The sequence below is a fragment of the Diceros bicornis genome, chromosome 19, assembly GCF_020826845.1.
Source record: "Diceros bicornis minor isolate mBicDic1 chromosome 19, mDicBic1.mat.cur, whole genome shotgun sequence".
Classification (NCBI taxonomy): domain Eukaryota; kingdom Metazoa; phylum Chordata; class Mammalia; order Perissodactyla; family Rhinocerotidae; genus Diceros; species Diceros bicornis.
This window is the reverse complement of record NC_080758.1, coordinates 11474477-11491762: the sequence shown is the minus strand read 5'-3', so window position 1 is coordinate 11491762 and position 17286 is coordinate 11474477. Positions and strand designations below refer to the sequence as shown.

Sequence of the window (17286 nt, the reverse complement as noted above, 5' to 3'; positions counted from 1 at the left end):
TACTTCACTAGGACTTCCAGCATTATAATACATATGATTTTACTACAAATTACTTTCCACTTATTCTCCTTTATTTTATAGTTTGAGAATTACGTGTACATGTTTTCATTATATGAGTAGGTAAGTTACACTATTTATGAATTTTATTTCAGGGTAGACAAACAGGCACTGGGTCTAACAGGGTTAGAACCACAGGCATCTTCAAGACCCTCCTTTTGCTGTGAGACAGGGAATCAGGCTGATGTCAGAACTAACAGGAGGGATGGGGTTAGAGCCCAGAGAGCCAGGAGCAGTGAGGTACAAGAGGAGCCTAGAGGAGGAGGTGGGGAGGTAAGAACCCTCCTACGCTGCTGGAGGGCATGTGAAGTGAGACAGCTGCTGGAGAGAACAGTCTGGCAACTCCTCAAACTTACACCTAGAGCATCATCTGAACCAGCAATTCCACTCCTAGGCATATACCCAAGAGAAATGAAAATATATGTTCACACAAGAATTTGAACACAAACATTCACAGAAGCATTATCCATAATAGCCAAAAAGGAGAAACAACCAAAATGTCCATCAACTGGTGAATGCATAAACAAACGATGGTATATCCACACAGTGGAATACTATTCAGCCATAAAAAGGAATGAAATACTGATACATGCTACAACATGGATGAACCTTGAAAACAGTATGCTAAGTGAAGGAAGCCAGCCAAAAAAGACCACATATTGCAAGATTCCACTTATACGAAATGTCCAAAACAGGCAAATCCATAGAGACAGCAAGTAGATTCGTAGTTGCCAGGAGCGAGGGTGGGGGTGGGGGTGGGGTAATGGAGAGTGACTGCTCATGGGAATGGGGTTTCTTTTGGGGGTGATGAACATATTCTGGAATTAAACAGTGGTGATAGTTGTACAATTCTGTTAATATAGTAAAAAAAAACACTGAATTGTACACTTTAAAAGGGTGAATTCTATGGCATTTGAATTATATCTCAAACAAAACAAAACAAAAACATGAAGCTGAAGGGACAGGTGGAGCCACACCAGTCAAGGCATTGTGGCTGAGAAGTTTTCATCTTCAGCCTCAGACTAATGGGAACCACAGAAGGTTTTCAGCATCGTAGTGGCAATACAGGTTTGTATGTTAGAAAGATCTCTGTGAAGAGCAGACTGGAGATGGGCAAAAATGGATGACTTTGAAGGGCGGTGAGGGGCGAGGGCTCTGGAACAACACTTGGCTCCCGGCTTGAGCAAGTTGATGGAGGCGGTGCCATTCGCAGGAAGCTGGAAGACAGCTACGCTGAGAGAAGTCTGTGAGAACTGCTGTCACAGAGGCACAATCATGCTTGATGAGACAAGAGCTGGGAGAAGTCATTTCTGACTGGGGGCTTCTGGGAAGACGTTTTGGAAGAGGTGGTGTTGAAGCAGAACTTGCAGGGTTGGTCTGGGGCATGCAAAGATCCAAGGGATGCTCCAGGAAGAAGGAATGGCACCAGCGAAGGTGTGGAGGCCAGGAGTGCCCAGGTCTCATGGGGTTCCGTTCAGCCAGATCAGAAGGAGACAAAAATTACAGTGATGCATTAGTCAGGGTTCTCCAGAGAAACGGAACCAATAAGATCTATAGATATATACATAAGAGGAGATTTATTATAGAATTGACTCAGGCGCTTATGGAGACTGAGGAGTCCCACAGTCTGCCCTCTGGAAGATGGATGAACCAGGAAAGCTGATGGTATAAGTTGCAATCTGAATCCGAAGTCCTGAGAGCCAGGAGCAACGCTGTCTAGGGACAAGAGAAGATGGATGTCCCAGCTCAAGGAGAGAACAAATTTGACCTTCTTCTGCCTTATTGTTCTATTCAGGCCCTCAACAGATTGGAGGATGCCCACCTGCATTGGTGAGGGTGATCTTTACTCAGCCTACTGATTCAAATGCTAATCTCTTCCAGAAACACCCTTGCAGACACACCCAGAAATAAGGTTTTACCAGCTATCTGGGCATTTCTTAGTCCATCAAGCTGATAACATAAAATTAACCGTCACAAGTCCACCCTTTGTCAACTTGACACCCATACGCATCTCCTTCAACCATATCTCCTGATAGAGACGATAACTAGGTCATAATTCTGCCGAACATGATACAATTATCCTGCGTACAACCACAAACACACTAATCCTGGCCAGCAGACTGTGTCCCCCCCGTTTCTCACAACTTCCCTGTGAGGCATTAGTCCCTTTCATAGGAGACAGAAGGTCAGAGAGATCTAAGTGACTTACAACTCAAGTCCCAGAGCTACGAAGGGGCTGGCTGGTTTTTAATCTCAGGTCTATTTGAAAAAAAGATGCACGAGGTGGGTTCAGGCCAACTTGTAGCATGCGGACTTTATTTTATAGTCAATAAAGTCATTCTTTCTCTTCTGGAGCCATAAAACTTGGTCTCCTCTGCATGTCTGTGTTTTATTACACATTCCACTCCCTCGAATCTTTCGATAACCAGTTTCCTTAAGGGAGAAATTGTGCTCATTGTTTGGAAAATGTAATCCACTATAGCATAGGAGATGATTGAGAACTCCTGACACCTCTATGTAGGGCTGTAGGGCGTGTATATTTAAGTGCCAGAGAAACCATAACCTGTGAACGCTCTATCAATGGGGCGATGACAGCCGCCTAATATTCAATAGGAGACGTGTGTTCTTTCTGCCACTTAGACTCCCTAGCTTTGCTCTGAGCAATAAGGACAAAAAACAAATACGTATTTGTTGAATTTTTGTTTCATTCTGTTTGGATTCCAGTTGTCGAGACAGAATCATTTCTTTTATGTAATGCATTTTTTAAAAATGTACTTGAATCTTTACCTTCTGGTTTTAACAGCCGTGGAAAAAGTCTTGAAATATTTTAAAAGGCAAAGAAGGGGGACAGGAGGGAAGTGAAAGGGATAAAAGATACAGTCATCAGAACTTAAGAACCGGCGCAGACAAACCTCATGGGAGAGAAATGGGGTTTCTGAAAGGGAGGAAAACGAACTGGGACAAACGCCCAGCACGTGCCAGGAGCTTGCCTTCCGCCTGAGTGTTTACGCCATCCGGGACGCCCAAGGGGAGCCTGTCTGAGGGGCAGGCATGACCCTGGGACTTCTGGGGGGCTGCAGTGGGCAAGGAGGTGACAGCCCTAAGAACAGCAGAGTTGCCTTCCAAAATTAGTCCGAACTTTTCCAGAAAGCGCAGTGTTTCCCAGCTTGCCTCAGGCCAAAAACAGCCATAGGGGCGCTTTTAAAAGGCAGGTTTAAGGGCCTCACCACAAACCCGGCAAAACGGAATGTCCAGGAGAGACGGTTAACTGAGCGATTATGGGCAAGTGACGCAACTCATCTGGGCCTCAGTTTCTTCCCCTTAAAATGGTGACAGGAAGGGGGCCGGCCCCGTGGCCAAGTGGTTAAAGTTCCACGTGCTCCACTTGGGTGGCCCGGGTTCTCGAGTTCGGATCCCCGGTGCGGACCCACTCCACTCATCAGCCGTGCTGTGGCGCTGTCCCCCACACAAAATGGAGGAAGACTGGCACAGACACCAGCTCAGTGCCAACCTTCCTCACCAAATAGATAAATACATAAATGAAATAAAACAATGGCAGGGATAGTACCTGACCCAGCGTTGTGCGAGGACTTAACCAGGGAATTCAGGGGATACGCTCAGCCGCACGCTGGCACCTGGCTAATGCTCCAGGTCTCTTACCTGTGCATCTCCTATTTTCTGTTCCAGGGAAGGCACACATCTACAGAACTGCCCTCCTCAACCTCCGTCTCCAGAGGGGGCCAGTCGTAGAGTCTCCACAGAGCAGGCTGCATCTTGCTCAAACCTGAACACATTCCACCTGTTTTGTGTTTTGGTGACACGGCCTGTGCCACTGTGCTGGTTCGCCCATCGCCAGGTCCAGCGGAGTTGCACGGCCTTGCACTTAGTCTAAGGGGACTCTTAGACTAAGAACTCTTAGAACTGCCTCTTAGAACTACACAGACGGTGATCGGTCACCCTCATTCACTCACGAGCACTGACCCTGGGCCAGAACTGTTCTAGGTCCTGGAGATAAAGCAGGAGAAACAAAGTCCGTGCCTTCGTGGACTCACGTTCTCATCAGGGAAGCAAATAATAAACAAAGAAAGCAAGTAAGTATGTCCAGAATCTGACCCTCTGGAAGCAGAGAGCTGGAGGAAGTGAGGGAGAGGCAGAGGGAACCTCAAAGGCCCTGGATGAGGGGAGGGTGGTGGGAGGTAAGGTTAAGGAAAGGAGGAAAGACATAGGCTACAGGAGGCTATTGTAAGGAGTTGGCATTGACTCGCAGTGAGATAAGCAGCTTTCAGAGAGCTTCAACCAGAGGAGGGACATGCTCTCACTTAGCATGGAACCTAAGGCAGAGGGTTGGGGCCAGGCGCTGGAGAGCCCTGAGAGTCATGCTAAGGGGGTGGGGAGGGGCAGTCACCCAGTGCCGAGGCTCCCGAGAGGAGATCCGAGTGCTCGGGGCTTCCCAGACCTGTCTGGATGTGGTGCTCAGTTCTGGCCAGAAGTAATGAAGGTCTGCCCTGGGGGTACCACTGCACGGCAACAGGGAAGGACCAGTGTGTTAGATGTCTTGAATCAGCAACTACAGGGATCTAAGGAGTGAGGGAGAGAGAGCGTCCAAAATAAAGTTACGGTCCTGGATGGCCAGAGAGATAGTGATGCCATTAACAGAGATGGATTACATTTGAGATAGAGAAGTGAAGACAGATGATGATATTTAGGAGACGAAGAGTTCAGAGAGGGATTAGAGGGAAGGGAGTGTCTGTGGAATCTAGGGATGTGGCCACTTCTTGTCCTCAAATCACCTCTTCAGAGCAACTCGCCAGTGATAAGTAAAAATGACTCTGACCTCAATTAAATCTAAACTCTGGGAATAACTTAGCACCGTCGGAGCCTTTTACTAATGCTCCTCTCTATGTGAAAGAATCCCACTTGTAGCTCAGACAGTGCCCTCTGTTGGATACCTCAACCGCAAATCCTGATCCTCGTCAAGTCCACGAGAGAAGAAAGCATTTCCCGAAGCCTCCCAAGCCCTTTACACACAGTTATCATGTTCTTTTCACGATTACTCTGTGAGAAGGTTACTATTTCCAAGACAGGGAAACTGAGGCACTGAGAGGCTAGGCACCATGCCCCAAATCACAAAGTCGGAGCAGAGCTAAGCTTGGAGGCCGAGCCCCATGCTTCTCTCACTAGAGTCAGCTGTCCCTGCACATGACAAGGGTGGTTTGGTCAAATGAGAATTAGATGGTTCTCAAAGGGGCTGCAAAGGCACCCAAGTCACAGTCCCTTTCTTAAGGGACTTAAGACACAATCTTAAGGATGGAGGGTCACATTTGACCGAATATACTTATTCAAAGCTTTCACACCTGGTTCTGCGCAGAGCACCCTACCAGTCAGGGTAAATGGCCATGGGGCTGCTAGAGGCTGATAAAAACACTGGAACCTCACTGGACAGAGTCAGGAGGCTATGCTCTTGCTTTGTCTTGAACTCACCTGTGACCTTGACCAAGTTCTTTCCCCTTCCAGCCTCTTGATCGGCAAAAGGAGGAGTGAGTTCAACAGCGCACTTTCCAACCTTAAAATCTGGTGATGACTGGTGCTATCTTTCAGGAGAGCAATTTTGGCAGCACCTACGAAATTTTAAATGTGTACACCCACTGACTTCTTGCCATCTGTCCTAGAGAAATACACACATAAGTCTAGAGGACACAGGCACAGGATGTTCACTGCAATGCTGTGAGTAATAATGAGGTCAACATCCACCATCACGAGACTGCCTAAAGAAATGATGTCATACCTATACCCTGGAAAGCAATGCAGCTGGAAAAAAGAATGAGGAAGGTATGTAAGTAGTAAAGTGGAAGAATCACTATGATACATTGTTGAGTGAAACAAGCAAGATCTGTTTTAAAAAAATGCTGTCTGGTATGAGCCCATTGCTATATTTGTGTGTGTCTAATAAAAGACCTAGAAGGGAGGGTAAAGGGGAGATTTATTTTTCCCCTACAAAATGCTTCACTTTCATAATAAAAATTATCTTAAAATATTTTACTCTGTAGAGTGCTACGTAGGTAAGTCTATATGGATCTCATCTAAGTGCCTTGGGTTCTTGAACTACCAAAGGAACTGGATGATGAGAGGTTTGCACAAGATTCCTCAGATTCAGGTGTGTCTAGTGTTTTATGCATCAGCTAAACCCAGCAACTTGACGGAGTGGACTACTTGACAGGTGGGGAAATTGAGGCCCAGACTCTGATTTTCAAGGCTATTTCTACTATCCGTATGATTGAACCCTTTGAGTTCCTACAAAACTATTTATGTCCCTCTCTTCTGGGACCCCGTACCTATGAGGACGTTTATCACACTGTATCATAATTGTGTGCTCAAGCACAATGCTACTCAAAAGGTGTTCTGCTGAATCTTACACTAAAAAATTAGGGCTTGCATTTTGTATGTCTTCGGGATTTTTAAATTTCATTTTTTCCAGTAATTCAATTTTATTTTATTTTACAAAAGTATCCATCTGCAATGATTTGAAAATTTTTTAAAACTGGTCCTTCATGGGGCTGGCCTGGTGGTGTAGCGGTTAAGTTCGTGCGCTCTGCTTTGGCGGCGCAGGGTTCCCCAGTTTGGATCCTGGGCGCCAACCGACACACCCCTTGTCAATCATGCTGAGGGGGCATCCCACATAGAGCAACTAGAAGAACGTACAGCTATGACATACAGCTATCTACTGGGGCTTTGGGGAGAAAAAAGGAGGAAGATTGGCAACAGATGTTAGCTCAGGGAGAACGTTCCTCAAAAAAAAAAAAAACTGGTCCTTCAGCGCTGTCTGTCTGAGAAGCGCTGGGCTGCCAGACTGAAGAAAGGTGTCGAAGCTTCGGCCGGCTCCATGTTTGGTGTATGAACGGGTAAATTGCGGAATGAACAGCTGTGTGAATGAGGAAGAGTAAGCTACATGAAGAAAAATGCCCAGAATCTAGGTCTCTCATTTAGGCCCACGCAAAGGGTGAGAGGTTAGGATTTCAAGTTCATGGCCAGACTCCATACGAGCATTGCTAAACGCTCACTCTCCTGATTTTAAAGACGGAGCTGAGAGATCTTTTCCCCCAAGTCATGGAACTGACCAACAGAGAAACAGCGCCAGCGAGGGCCACCCCAATAAAAAGCAACATTTACTGCTCATGATTACAAAAGTCAGACGAGGTTAGCAGTTAGTCAGCAGACGAAGATAAACATTCTCCCTAGCATCCCGCAGGAGTAACAGGAAACACAGGCCACACGCACGGAGACCCTATTTTAAGGACCACTGCTTAAGCGGAGGTGTTTGGACACATGTACCTCAGGCTAATGAAACCGAGGAGAGGGCAGCTTTCAGCCTGGGGCACAGGGTCAAGCCCGCCTTCAGGCTCTTCAACTGTGTGGGAAACACCTTCACCCCAAAGTTTTTGCCTCTGAACACAGGCAAAAACCCTCCAATCCAGAAGGCTGCCCGGCACACCTTGCTCCATTTTGAAATTTCCCATTGGCACTTTCCAGAAACAAATAGATTTTCTTCAGACTTAAAGAGACCTGGAACGAGACAAACGACATTACTTTTTTTTTTTTACATTTCCCTGTAAGGTTGTGCAGTAGAAAGCAGAGTCAGGATAGACCTGGGTCCTAATCCCTTCCTCTCTCTGTAAATCTTTAAGGCAAACCATTTACCCTCCCCTCTTCACCTCGGTCTCTGCATCTGCAAATGGAATAACAGTACCTGAGCTAATGTGAGGATTAAATATCAGAATGTGTGTAGAACACTTAGCTCAGGCCTGACACGGTGTGAGTTTTCAACAAACACTAGCTCGGGGCTCTTTCTAATCTCAGACCAAAGAGCCAACCCAGCGGAGTTCTGAGCCATAACAGGTACCGTTTATTCCACACTCGCCATGTGCCGGAAAGTGTCAGGTGACATATGTATACTCTGGTGGAATTCTTGACACAACCCTCAGAGGTAGCTACCCAGGATCTCAGCTTAGAGACGAGACTCCCAGGGATGAGGTCCCCTGTCCCAGCTCAGCCAGCTTGGAGACAGCCAGCCAGGCACCGACCCAGGCTCCCCTGCTGTGCCCCCGATGACCCAGCTCTCACACTCCTGGCGCCCTTGTTCTTGCTTTCCTCTGTCTCCCAAGAGCCCAAGTTGCGGGCATCGACTCCGGCCAGCTTTGCTGTTGTTCTCAAGCCTCTTTCATCACTGGTATAATTTTACATAAACTTGGCATTCCCTAAGTTTTTAAAAAATATGTTCAGTTCTTAAATGTCTCCTGAGGGAGAAAAGGTTTCCATAAATGATTGAGTCCTCTTCTCCTAATGTTGAATTTAATGAGGCTAAGTCACTGATCTCCGTTAACAAGTTGGGTTGTTTGCTGGTTTATTTTCATTTTGGAAACTCCTCTCCACAGCAAACCACTCTCCCTCCCCCTGAAAAACCCCAGGAGGAATTCTGATCAGATGCTGCAGGCTGTGGGGCAGATCCCCTGGAGGGTGTCAGTTTCCAGAAGGCTCCTAGAAGGCAACCAGTCTTGTAACCTGACTCTTAACTGACTTTTTACCTGGAGGATTGTCTCAGGGCAGGGGGAAAGGACGCAGGCATGCTTTCTGCTTCCAAACAAAATGATGCATTTCATAAAGGAAAAAATATTTTTAAACCAGTCATTGAAATTCACTTGACCATATAAAAGGCAACTTAGAAGGGTGAGGGCTTTGGGATCCAACAGCTTGGGTTTGAGGTCTTTGGGATCCAACCAGCTCTGCCACTTTTCTGTGTGACCCTGGGCAAGTTACTTAACTTCTCTGTGCCTCAGTTTCCTCATCTGTAAAATAAGGGTAATAACAGGACCTAAATCCATAAGTGTTTGTGAAGATGAAATAGGGTTTTCGAGGGACTGAGGGGTTTTCCGGGACTCTCAAGGCTAAAACTGGGAAAGTCCCAGGCAAACTGGGATGAGCTGATCTCCCTAAGATGAAATGAGAGCGGAGGTGTAAACGCTTAGGAAGAGCAGCTGCACATTTTAACACCCCGTGGTCTTAGCTATTATTCGAGGCTGCCTCCAGCAACCATCTTCTTCCTTGCCATTTGTTGCCGCAGTGCTCGTTTCCTCATTATCCACTCTGCAAGGGCCTTCACGTGCCTTTTATTCCTACTATGCCACTGACATCACACTCCCAAAGTCCCCAACCAATGTCTCTGGCCATTCAGGGGACAAGCATGGAGAGAATTTATTATGCCAGGCCAGCAGCTTTTCAACAAATCCTATAGTCTTTTCCCCTCTCTTCACCCTCCTCAACTTTCAGCAACATCTAACTTAAAGGTTAAAATGAGGAAAACACCATGTGAGGACAGAGGCAGAGATCGGATTGATGATCTGCAAGCCACAGACCGACCACCGAGGCTGGCCGGCCACCACCAGAAGCTAGGAGAGAGGCGTGAACAGATTCTCCTCGGAGCCTCCGGAAGGAACCAACCCTGCCCACACCTTGATTTAGGACTTTGGGTCTCCAGCACTGTGAAGGATCAAATTTCTGTTGTTTTAAGCCACCCAGTTTGCGGCACTTGGTTACCACAACTGTAGAAAACTAATACAGTCCTCTTACATAACCTGAGTCAGACCTTCAGTCTTGGGTCCTGACAACTGCAAGGGCCTCTTCCCTGGTCTCCCTGCCTGCAAGCCCTCTTTCCTCAAATGTATCTTAAAACACCACTTTCTGACTCCTGGGTCAGAAACTTGGAATGACACCCAAGCACCTACATCAGCATTTTCCGAACTTACTCGAGGGCAAGAATCCCATGGATGACGGTTAAAATTACAGGTTCCCTGGGCCCCCTTCCAGATCTCCAGAAATGGGATCACAGAAGAGGGCCTCAGAATCTGCATTTTTAATAAACACCCAAGATGATTCTTATCTTCAAGCACATCTGGGACACTCTGGCCTGCAGGACAAAATACAAAGATCTTGCTTCAAAGATCTCCACAAAATGGTGCCAACCTGCCTATTCGAACGTCATGTCCCAAGGTCTTCCAGGTCTTGGAACTCATCCCCGTGTGCTGCCTGCCTCTCTCTCCTTCAACCTGACCATCCTCTCCTCAAGGATGACTGAGTACTTTGAGAACTACTTTGTTCTCCCCATTTCCCTCCCTAGAACACCTTTTCACTTCCTCCCTCTTCTAGATCTAGATTCAGATGCCACAGACCTTAAAATTATTTCTAATTATTCAGAGATGGCTTTTCAATGAACTCAGAATAAAACCCAAACCCCTCATCATGACCTGCAAGACCCTGCGGGACCCGGCCCGGCCCACTTCTTCTTCTTTTTTTTTTTTTTTAATTTTATTTATTTTTCCCTCAAAGCCCCAGTAGATAGTTGTCTGTCATAGCTGCACATCCTTCTAGTTGCTGTATGTGGGACGCGGCCTCAGCATGGCCAGAGGAGCGGGTGTGCACCCGGGAACCGAACCCGGGCCGCCGGCAGCAAGAGTGCACACACTTAACCACTAAGCCACGGGGCCGGCCCCCGGCCCACTTCTCATGCGCAGTCTCACCTGGAGCCATTCCTCTCCTTCCCTCCTGAAGCTCCAGGTCTTCTTTTCATTCCTCACACACCAAGTTCTTCCCCACCTGGATCCCTGTATGTGCTCTTCTCTCTCCCACCACCAACACCTTATAATACTTAAATATCACCTTCTCAGAGCTCTTCCCACAACCCATGCTGAGTAGAACACACACACACACTCACTCCATTTATTCTGTCACTGCACTCTGAGCAGTTGCCAACATTTAAAAATCAGGAAGTTTAACATAAAAATGTCCAGCCTCAGGGCCGGCCCATGGCTTAGCGGTTAAGTGCGCGCGCTCCACTACTTGCGGCCCGGGTTCGGATCCCGGGCGCGCACTGACGCGCCGCTTCTCCGGCCATGCTGAGGCCGTGTCCCACATACAGCAACTAGAAGGATGTGCAGCTGTGACATACAACTACCTACTGGGGCTTTGGGGAAAAAAAGGAGGAGGATTGGCAATAGATGTGAGCTCAGAGCCGGTCTTCCTCAGCAAAAAGAGGAGGATTAGCACGGATGTTAGCTCAGGGCTGATCTTCCTCACAAAAAAAAAAATGTCCGGCCTCTCTTAAAGAATCAGAATACCTACCACTCTGAAGCCAGCGTTCCCACTCTGGCCCTGAGCCCTTTACTTGGGCCGGAGTCCTCTGTAGGCTCCGCGCAGCCTCTTCACGCCTTTCCCTTACCTGCCTGGGCATAAAGCAATCGCATTTGTGACACTTCCTCACCCCCCTCCCAAACTGGGTTTTTGCTTATCATCTGTCTCCCTTGTGCAATGCCATGGTTTTATGCCCCAGCGCAGCCCGAGCATCTAGCCTGTACCTGGCACATAGCTGGACCTCACCTATAAATATGTGCTGAATGAATGAATAAATGAATGAAGGGATGTCCTGCCTCCCCATGAGTCCCATAAGCCAGACCATTCATTTTGCCATTTAATCACACTCTTCCCTGCAAGACTCATTAATTTGCTGCCCACAGTGCCTACCTCCTTGGTAGATTATTAAAACACAAATCCGATCCTTTCACTGCCCTGTTTTAAACACTTTAGGAGTCTGCCAGCACCAACTGGAGAAAGCATAAACCCCACCGTGGGCCTTCGGGGCCCTTCTCATCTGAGCCCCACCTACTTCTCCAGCCCCCCCCCCCACGTCCAGAGAAGCCCCCACCCCGCACACGCCCACGGCCCACTCCACGGCTCAGGGAACACACCGTGTTCTCTCCCCGCCCCCACACCTCTCCCTGGAATGCCTCCTCCCGCGTCCCCCTCCATGCCTCTAGCAAACTCCTACTCATTCTTCTGCCCTAGCTCTAACTGAAGTCCCTTCATCCGTGAAGCACTCCAGACCCCCACCCTCCTCCAGGCTGACTCAGTCATTCTCTCTTTTCTGCTCCCACCCCCTTTCGTACCCTGGCCTTAGCACTGAGTAATGGCTCAAAATAGCAGCTGGGGTCTTCCGAGTACTTGCCGTGTGCCAGGCACGGAGTGAGCCTGATCGCTTTCAGTCCTCACCCCAGGCTGCGCCCCAGCCTGGAAGGCTCCCTCATCCCCGCAACCCCTGGCCCCCCACGGAGAAGCCTGGGGATCGCTCTCACCCCCCAGCTTTCCTGAGAGGCCGTCCCTGGCACCCCATCTGAAGTTTTCTTTCTCCTTCCACACCTCAGCCCCGCCCCCAGGCCTCCCCATCCCCTTCCCTGCTTTACTTTCCTGCATGGCTCTTATCACTAAGGCACTACATACCTTAATTAATTAATTGTGTATTCCGTCTCTCCCCCTGGAATGTGTGCTCCAGGAGGACAGCGACTTTGTCCCGTCTTCTTTACGACCGCATCCTCACCATCTAGATTAGTGCCTGGCACATAATAGACACTCACTATATTTATTAATTCAAAGAAGGCAGATAGTGTTACTATCTTCAGTTTTCTCCCAAAAAAATGGTCTTTAGAGAGACTAAGACAGGTGTCCAGAGTTCCACAGCTGGTTGGTGGTAGAGACCGATGTCAGCTCCAACAATCCGGCCCCCCTCCCAACTACAGCGCTCATCGCTTCCAGAAGACGCCTCTGGCAGGTCTGACTTCTCAGCCAGACCCAAGGTCCTTGGAGGCAAGAACTCTGTCATATTCATATTTGTGTTTCCTTGCCTGATGCTTGCTGGTTGCTCAAGGGTATTTGCTGAACCAATCTATGTGTGACCTGGGAAGTGCTGATGGTAGGAATCACATCTTCATTCTTTTATTTTTTTATTATCTTTTATCTCTATGCCAAGGACACTGTTATATACATAGTTGAGGCTTAATAAATACTTATTACATTAATGAATTCTCTTATGGAAGTAGGTAATAAAAATAATTAGGTAACGTTTACAGAGTCCTTACTCTGTGCTGGGTCCTATCCTAAGTGCTTTGTACATGAATAAAGACAATTAATTCTTTTCTTGTCCTCATTTTACAGATGAGGAAATGGAGGCTCAGAAAAGTTAAGTACTTGCCCAAGGTCACACAGCTACAAAATGGCAGAGGCAGGATTTGAATGTAGGCAGCTGGGAGCCACATAATGACTCCTGTAGGCTGCATCTCAGCCCCTGTAACTATGAGGTATCCATTAAAAGGTCACCCTGTGCTAAAACAAGAAGAATGGTTTATCACACATTTCTGTTTTCTTTCAAGGAATTTCTTGAAATTCTACCAAAGGCTTTGGTAGGCAATATTATTTGCTAAATAATAACCACTAACATTCGCACCACGCTTGATGGATTGCAGAGAAGTGTCACGTATAGTTTCTCATCTGATCCCTGCAACAACGCCATGAGGTGGTCAGTACCATCTGATTTTATAGACGAGGAATCTGAGGCTCTGAGTGGTTAAAGGAACAGGGTCAAGGTCACGTAGCCAGCAAGGAGCAGAGCCAGGGCTCAAATTAATATCTATCACCTAAAAAAATACCAAGATCTGAGTGCCTTCAAATTTAAACCTCTTTCATGTTACTTAAAAGTAAATAAAATAATCCACGGGAAAGCACAGAGCACAGTTCCTGGCACCAGGTCAGACCCTCATAAATGTTAGTTAGTTATCATCATTTTCATCAACACCTCCTAGGAACTGGCATATTTCAGCTGATGAGTGCAGCATGTCTGTTGACTCTGATGGAAAGATTACCCTACTCATTCCAGTTCATCCCTGGTAATGTTGAAATGATGATCAATCTCCATTATCCCTGGGGTACCATAGCATGTGAAGAGCTGGAAGGGACTGTGGAGATGATCTCATCCGGTGCCTGCATTTACAGATGGAGACGTTGAATCCCAGAGAGGGCAAAGGTCAAACCCCTCAAGGGCAGGGCTCACGCACAATGCCTGGCACATACTGCCTCCCACGAAGATGAGTTTTTACCTGAAAGGGCATCTAGCTTCTTAAAGGCTCCAGGAGATAATTCTTTAGCACTCCCACCCCACCCCCACACAAAGTACTAACATGTTATAAGCTATTAACCAGAAAATAGATCATGTGACTTAATTCCACCTCTGCAAAAGGGCTTAAAATGCTTTGGTGAGTCGTCTGAGATTCATAAATATACACTTCAGCTCTTTCTCAGAGAATTATTAACCAGCTCCATCAAAAAGGGAACTTGAGCAGTCAAGGAGAAAAAGAGCTGGTAAGAGAAACTTCTTGAAAAAAATCTCACCACTATTATACATGGTTTCTTGCCACCTCTTTCTTTTTTTTTTCCCTAAGAATTGGAGGAGGAAGGAAAAAGTATCATTGTGTAAGACAAGAATCAATAAAAAATAATTGTGGAAAATTACAAACTCTTTCCACTTCGCAAGGTAGATACCGAACAAACACAACAGTTGTGTTACGTCGTAGAAGAATGTAAAGACAGAAAGTATTGAACGGGAAGATAAAGCAGAAATGTCACCCAGACTAGCTTCTTTCAGAGGGTAGAGATGGGCCAGAGAGATCTGACAGTGTGTGGGTGTAATAATCAGTGGCAGCCCATTCCCAACTAATGAGTTTGTGAACCTATAATTTATAGAGTCCATGTCACACACTCACCTTACTCATCCCCCTAACTCACTGAGTATGAATCCTCCCAGGCACGGGACTAGCTTTTCATCCCACACGTAGGTCCTGATCAGCTTTAACTTGAGGATTTGGGGGTGGGGAGGGGTGATGGAGAGAAATGAGATTAGGGTTCAGTCTTCAAACCAAAGAAAGAGGAAGATAAACTCCTCTATGCCATTTCTCCAGGCTTCATGCTTCTCAAGAAAGGCTGAAATTCAGGCCCCGCGAGCAAACTTGTGGCCATAACAGCTCTTGGGATGAAAGGGTTCCCCTCCTCCACAACACCTTTATCAAATTCAAGCTATTTTCCACATTCCTGCCTTACACAACCCAGGCGCACTTGTGACGCAGGCCGAAGAGCAAATTCCGCTCAGGAGATCCAGGAAGCTCTGGTCTGGCCCTCCCTTCTAGAAAGGAAAGTCCAAGTAAAGAGGGATGCCACACCCGGGGGAGGGGAGAGAGGACGTGACAATACCTCCAGGAATGCAGGGCCCACACAGGTGCGCTGGCACCCACGAACTTCCTTTTGAAAAGGGCCTGATAAATCAGTACGGATAACAGTAATAAAGCTCAACCCAACAATCGCTCACATAGAACTGGGGCCCTCGCTCCCAGGGTGTGGCCCCAGCAACTGGAGAGAGGAGGGTGGCAGTGGAGAATACAGATCCCTAAAAGTGGTGACATGGTTCTAGGGAGCGGTTCTCAAAGTGCGGTCCCTGAGGCCTTTTCAGGGGATTCTCAGAGCCAAAACTATTTTCACAATACTAAGATGTCACTTGCTCTCCTGACCCTCATTGTCTCACAGGTATATGATGGAGTTTTCCAGAAGGGACATGATATGTGATATCATCACCCTGATGACTACAGGAATGTGTGCTTGTATATTCTTGTGTTTTACAAATTTTTCAGTTTTAATTCTAATACGATGCATACTGAAAGACATAACACACATAAACAAAATACTTGGGGGCCCTCCATAATTTTTAAGAGTATCAAGGGGTCTTGAGACCAAACTGTCACGCTCCCCCATCACAGGACCACACTTCATTTCCAGCTCAGCTTGAGTCACCGAGCAGGTGCTTTAAACAGGGGGTGGAGGAGGCAGCCTTATTATTTAGCTTGGGGTGTTATCCCTTCCATCCGTACTTCCACCCAAAACAGCCAGAAACACCATAAATTCTCCCACAAACATTTGGTGAACTGAACCACTCAGGGGGAAAGATGGGTTTCTCACCTTTGAACTCAGGTGGGGCAACGTTAGCACAGAGAAACCACACTCCCTCAGCTCCAGCACCCAGCAAAGGCATATCTGAGTACCTGCTGGGAGTCAGGTACCAGGCTACATGCTGACAGTGAGCAAAGCAGATGTGGCCCTCGCCTTCTCAGAGCTTCCATCCTAGGGCAGAGGTGGATGACTCCTGGAAAACATGGGAAAACTGGGACTTGTCACAAGTGCTGGGAAGGAGGGGTGCGAGGTGTCAGGAGGGACGTGAAGTGGGCAGGAGATGAGGGGAGCAAGGCCCTGAGGACTCAGGTGGAAGGCAGCACCCTAACCAGCTCTTCTTGGCCGTCTGGGATTAGAAACCCCGCCCACACGCCCAGGCCCGGCTACAGGAGGGCTCAACAGCTCTGATGAGCGGTCCCACCGGTGAGCCCTTCTGCAGGGTGGGGGGACTTGCGGGTCTCCTCCTCACCGCCCCAGCACGGCCAGTGCTAAACAGGGTCCCTCTGAGGAGGCACTGGGGCATTTAGAGAGAAAGATTTAGTCTTTTGTTATCAGGGAAACGAAGACAATCCAAAGGCTGTTATTGGTGAGAAACAGCAAATAGCCAAGAAAGGGCTAGAGGAAGGGGAGAAGACTTCAGAAGTTAAAAATAAATAAAAAAGAAGAAAAGAAAAACAGAAAGCCCTGGAGGGCTGGTCTAGGAGAAGTCCTCAGGGAAGGCGGACTTGCGAGGAGCGAGGAGCCATCCCGGGCCTCAGCTCACTTTCCCTCCCTTCCAGCGCCCGCTCGACCCCTTGGGACCTCAGGGACGAGACGGAAGAGTGTCTACGGACAAAACCACGCCAGGAGAGCCCTGAGGTTCTCCCCAGTAACTGCTGCAGGAGCGAGAAAACTGGAATTTTGCAACCACAGTTGCAACCAGACGCCTAAACGACGCAAAGGGGTGGTGGAGGAACATTGTTGCAGGCTGCAACAGCCCTAAGTGGAAAGGGGAGCGGGGGAGGCCGGAACCCACCAGCCCCGCCACGTCCCCGCAACCTGCCAGGCCCCGCGTTCCATCACCCAGCCGGGCGCGAGCTCCCGCCGGGACCCGGGCAACCAGGCGCGCGCCCGCGCGTGCGCACAAGGCCCACCCGCCCCGCTCGCCTCCAGGTGCGCTCGCGCTTCCGGCCGGCCGTCCCCGGGCGGAAACCCCACAGCCCGCGCATGCGCTCTGCTGCTAGGTCGGGGAGGAGGCCCACGGCTTCAGGTGATCCCGCCCCTCCCTCGCAGCGCGGGACCAATCGCGCGGCTGTGGGCGGGATTTTCGCGAAGGCGGCCCGCCCACACGCGGCGCGAGGCGTGTATCGATTGGTTGGCGCC

At 48.3% G+C, this 17286-nt stretch overlaps 1 long non-coding RNA gene across 2 annotated transcripts; it reads right to left on the bottom strand.

Annotated features, from left to right (window-relative positions):
* Positions 1–224: 224 nt before the first annotated feature.
* On the bottom strand, positions 225–16963 carry LOC131418339 (uncharacterized). 2 transcript variants are annotated; one of them, XR_009222879.1, is made up of 5 exons: positions 15934–16963; positions 14691–14779; positions 7387–7617; positions 5539–5675; positions 225–1773 (listed from the first exon to the last, which is right to left on the bottom strand). It is a non-coding gene; the product is annotated as an uncharacterized LOC131418339 (long non-coding RNA). The 2 variants fall into 2 exon arrangements; XR_009222878.1 differs by having other exon boundaries at positions 14691–16963.
* Positions 16964–17286: the final 323 nt, after the last annotated feature.